Genomic DNA, 5,519 nt, shown 5'->3' on the forward strand with positions numbered 1-5,519 from the left:
GGTCAGGTTCGCCAGACTGTTGTGAATTAAATTTTAATCGATATGGATTGACTGTGCGATATGCGACTGTGACATATAGACAAGTTTGTTTTACAATGTGTTGTACAAAGCTGGGCAATTGAATATATATCACATGTAATTAAATTATTACGTACTTATTACGATTCGGAATTTGCTCTTTTCACATCTATTATTATTTACTCGTCGTTATTGTTTCTTTTGTTATAGAATGAATTGTTTAATTAATTTACGAAGAAAAATACTCGGCGATATAAAATTTAATATAAAACCTGAAGAAATTAATTTTTACAGATCATAACACATCAATCCGTAATAATTTATATCTCCAATAGGATCATTTGGCTACTATTACAAATAATAGTAGAGAAAAGACAGAGTAAGTAAAAACTGGCATTCTTTCGATGATTTTAAAAGTTTCGTTGCTAAAAATCACGTAAACGATTGAACGAACGAAAGGCCTTTGTATTTAATTCCAACGATCGTAACAGGTTCTTTCCAATTAATTTTCCGCGATTTCTTCTTCCGTTCAAGGAAATCGAATTACTTTTGTCGGAGTGTAATTTGGTTTGTACTACTTTCACGCAATCCGGAGCGGCTGGCGTGTAATTCGATGGTCGTTTTGCAGGTAATAGCTTGAAAGAAAGCTTGCTCCGTTCGAGGATCGTCGAGCGTTAAGTAAAAGTGCAAATGTGCTCGCCGGAAGGAAAGCAAAACGAGTTCACGAGCAGGAAATCTTCTTCAGCTCCGGCGCGAGAAATCCTCTCTTTTCGCGAAAAATTAAAATGTTTATCGCCTTTAAGCGTTTTAATTTCAATTCTACGACGTTGTTCCAATATGAGATATTGGATCATACAATGTTGTATTTTTATGGAATTTTTCTATTAGGTACTTTTATCGAACACCTAGGTACCTGTAAGATTGTTTCTTTCGTTTTGTTATTTGTAGTTTCACGAGAATAATTACATATATACGAATAATTGTGTTTAAGTGTTGCACCTTATAAACGCGTTTTCGGATTAAGCAACAGTGATCTCGCATTTCTGTAAGAAACTGTCAGCACATGGAGGAGGCAAGGGTATGGTAATTCAAGGGCAATTTGCCTTTTACGTTTCCCATAACAGTAAAAGCATAGCATTTACCGTTTAGATTGCAAATTATACGAGTGTGCGTTTACTGGACACGAGGTAGTTGTCGGAGACGTTTGAAAAAGACTATTGCCTATCGTATCGCCTAATTGTCGTGTAATTGATGAAACTCCAACGAAAGCTTTCATTCAGCAGGCATTTATGTGCCTGAATTTCTTCGTATCTTAACTTCTTTTGGGCTGAATTTTCGTTTTGGTAAAATAACATCGTAAAATTCAAGAAAATATATTTCGTTTAGGTTGACAAATTTAGTAAATTTTATGTAAAAACATAAATTGAGCTTAAATAATAATAAACGTAGATATTGTATAATTTCTGAAAATTGTAAGGATTCCCTGGCTATTAGAGCATATTTAGAGCATATTTTGAATGATTCTCAAATTATTTGTTAGTTACAAATTTTCTACACTGTTCTCTGACAAACAAGCGAGTCACACGTTTTTACATTTAGAATTGCTTAATAACAGTTCAGAATAACATTTATAATTCCATATATAATTTTTCTTTATAACTCCAGCTTTCAATGAATTCCACCTCATAACGCTAAACACGTAGTTACAAAGTCACCGTTGGAACGAGAAAGTTCCTATGATATAACACGTGCCAAAAATATTATAGGTAGATGATTATTAAAGTAATAATAATAATAATAATAATAATAAAATCACATACAATCAGATTTCTATTTTGTAGTTGGCTGAAGTTGACATCAATTTCTAGAAAAATTACATCATCTCGGATAGTTCTATCACAGTAGCAATCAAACTGTCTGTGTCGCGACAGAAAATACTCCTTGCCTCTCGATCCGTCATCATTATCGACTAATTCACGCCATTATTTCACGCGAATTCAATTTCTTCGCGCGACGAGCGCGTCCAGTCACGGTGTCTGGATTCCGTAAGAGGTACCGGTCTGCCAGAAAATCTCATTTTCCAGCCGAATGTCGGGCGAATCTTAATCGGTCGACGGAAATATGCTGCGAGATGTATAATGCTTCGTAGGAAATGACGTCATCATTCAGTGCAACGTTAGAGAGAGACAGGAAGAGGAAGACAACGCGGAGGTGGAAACGGTGTGAGGAACTGAAGGGGTTCGGCACGAGGGAGAACCACAGACGAGGGGGGAGGGAGGGAGAGGGCGTGGAGAATGAAATAGACAGAGATAAATAGAAGTGGAGATACGTGTACACGGATACACATATTGCGCGAGGGTGTGTACCAGAGACTGACGGAGAGGGACAGAAAATGCGTGACGCGGTCTCGCAGAGAGAATGATAGAGAGACAGAGAGAGAAATGGTTGGTGGATACAGAAACAGCGGGGACAGAGAGGGAGATTTTCGCGAAATCCCGGCAGGTAGCCTCGGTTGAGTTATGCTCGTATTTCCCGTCAACACATCCGATGATGTCTACGGTAATGTAACCGAAATGTATGAACGTTTCGTACTGCTACATTTGCACGTGTAAATGCCTACCCCGTTACGGACCCCGCGACGCTCTCCTCTCCTCTTGTGTAACGCGCCACGCACGATCAGAAGTCCGTGTCACGAATCGTACGATTTACATGTCGATAAGCTCGTTGATTACCTTCGTTGTACTAAAGTTTCCATAGGGGAACCGCGTACGCTCTGTTCGTTCGCTATAGGTTTTTTTTTTTCACCGTTTGACGGGATCCGAGAGGCAATCAACGCGGATTCCTGTTTGCCGGGCGGTTTGGTCTCGTTGTTTGTGGTCCATTTGTTCATCGGTTTGTGTGTCATACGGAGTTTTGTGTAACGATTTTGCTTGTCGCGGGGATTTCATGGTTCAGTGAATGAAACGTTTACGGTTAATGTTCGGCTATAGATCCTGCCTACGATTCTTCTTTTGTTTCTTTCAGAAAAATACAGGTAGATATGAATGCTAGCTTTTCTTTTTTTTTTGGAAAGGATGGATTTTATAGTATCTATACAGATTATTCTATTAGTTTCAGTTTTTCCTCTTTTATTGAAAATGTAGATGGTGGGATCGAAAGATTCTGTAAATTGAAGTAGCAAAATTGTTCATTCAATGATCAAATGAAAAATAAAAGAAACAGTTAATAGATGAGAAGCATCTATAGCGAAATAGTTATTGCGTAAAGATCTAGGTTTTCAAATGATTCTAGAATCGATCAAACGTACATACACTTGTCCGCAGAATCAAACACTTTTTTGTACAATCTATTCTCACATTGTTTAAGAAACGCCGGTTCGTTCGTCGTGATTCTAGGTCAGAACATTATCCGTTCCCTTTTTCGACGATTTTACTGCGGATCGATAACCGATCCGCGTCACCGGAGTTTCTCCAAACAAAAGCGGTCGCGAGAATCGAGGCCGCCGGGACGAAGGGTGGAAAACAAGCGGTCGAGTTCGATTCTCTTTTGACCCCCACTTCGTTGCTGCTGAAACGCCCGCATGCGCCGTAAAAAAGCACGGCTGCCACGGGCTTCGTTTTACTCTTCGAGCTTCGTCTACCGACTAGCCGATAAAAAAGCTCCGGCCGCGAGACTCCCGTTCGACGTTGTTCCAGACGCGTTGTTGTCCGCTCTCGGTTCTCGGTGCTGAATTTCATCGTGAACGCGCGATTCTCTTGGTGCGAAAACGGCCGGTTCAGTGGAGAGTACGAAAAGAACCGGCGCTGGCATCAAACGGCGGAGGCGCAGAAGAAGAAACGTTGCCCGTAGGGAGGAAGAGAAGAGAAATTTCATCGTGAACGCGAGAAGAAGATGCCGCGCGAAAAAGGGGGCGGAAGGAGAGCAGGAATAATTTTAAAGGATATTACACAACGGTTATCTCGCACGATCTCGACATCTGTTCTCGTGATCATTCTAGTTGACGTGCATGGCCTCCACGTCGGCTATAAGGGTTGCTTCTCCGTGGAAACCCGGGGGTGAGAATAGGAACAGACCACGCCTCTTGTCTAAGGTTACCCCCACCTTGATCCTCGAGCAGTCTCCCTCCGCAACCGTGCGGGAAACCTAAGATTTTTCCACTTCACCCCCTTCCATGCCTCTTGCCACCAGTACCCTCTTGGCTGCTACCCCCTCCTTCGCTGCTCGTTCACCCCTTGCACCCGCCCCTCTCCTCTAGGAGAGTACCAACCCCCCCTTCTTCTATTGATCCAGGTCTAAGGTCGTTTCTTGCGCTCCAGGAGCTCGGCTGGACGAAATCCCGCTGGACCGAAGAAAACCCGCCTTTCAGCTGTTTCTTCTTCTCCTTCTCCTTCTCCTCTTTCTACTTCTTCCTCTTCTTTTTTTACCCTCTTTCTCTCTACCCTTCCTCACCTCTTGCTCCCGAGCGTAACCTTGAAAACTTCTTTTTTACTCGACCACGAGATTTATGCCAGGCTTCAATGGGATTTCTCGCGCACGTTTGTCGCACTTGTTCCGCGTGCTACGTACGTTAGCACGTATGACCTTTTTTTTTTTTTTTTTAATGATTGTTACTTTTGCGACGATTTATTTTTGTAGCTGATGATTTATTTGTTTTATTCCAACTTCACACGTTGCTGAAAGGGTGGCTGATTTACCTCGCTTTTCATATTCTTTAATTACTTCGTTTTCACATTTCTTTCCCCCGAAATTGCAAGCGTAGGAGGATTATTTAGCGTTAATTCGCGACTGTTTAATTACCACGAAGTAGAAAATTTCACGTTCCCCGTGTGTCAAAAGCATCCGCTTTCGAGGGAAAGTCGAAAAGCATTTAGAAATCTCGCGTTTTCTACTCTCGGCGAGAGAGGATTTTCCACCGGGAGACCGCAAGCATGTCGGTCGTTTCTGACATCATAGCTGGAACAGTTTTATAGAATCTCCTTTGGTTCCGTGCGTGTATAGAATGTAACACCCAGTCTACGTCCCATGGTGAATGAACGTGGTGGTGCAGAAGAGAGCGCGGGGGTGCAGAAGCGGTGCTTTAGCCGGCGGCTGTTAAACACGCCGGGTCTTATCGGTAAAACTGTTCTGTACAGGACTACCACGTTCAGCCATTGGCCACGAGAGTATCTGTAGCCTTATACTCGTTGTCTGCCAGGTATGCATGTCAGTACATTATACAACATTAATGCCCGCTCGCTAAAATCGTTCATGCAAGAAATCCATGGTGAATCGTTAGCGAGATGTAGGTATCTGCGCGAGATCATTTTTCGCTGTTTCTTCGACTTTAATCGTCAATCTCTACTCGATCGATCGAATATCTCGTACGTGAAATTTCGCGATATTTCAATTCAACAATTTATTATAGATTGCGATTCTGTTGAAATAAATATCAAACTAGTTATTCACGTAGGATATATAAGGGATGTCTGTAAAAAGTAGACGATTAAAATTGCAGTTACTAA

The 5,519-nt window shown here is 41.7% G+C and overlaps 1 pseudogene; it reads left to right on the forward strand.

Annotated features, from left to right (window-relative positions):
• The first annotated feature begins 3,660 nt into the window (after window positions 1-3,660).
• LOC122536645 lies at window positions 3,661-5,291 on the forward strand (annotated as a pseudogene).
• Window positions 5,292-5,519: the final 228 nt, after the last annotated feature.

Source organism: Frieseomelitta varia, unplaced genomic scaffold (genome assembly GCF_011392965.1).
Source record: "Frieseomelitta varia isolate USP_RPSP 00005682 unplaced genomic scaffold, Fvar_1.2 scaffold_860, whole genome shotgun sequence".
Lineage (NCBI taxonomy): Eukaryota > Metazoa > Arthropoda > Insecta > Hymenoptera > Apidae > Frieseomelitta > Frieseomelitta varia.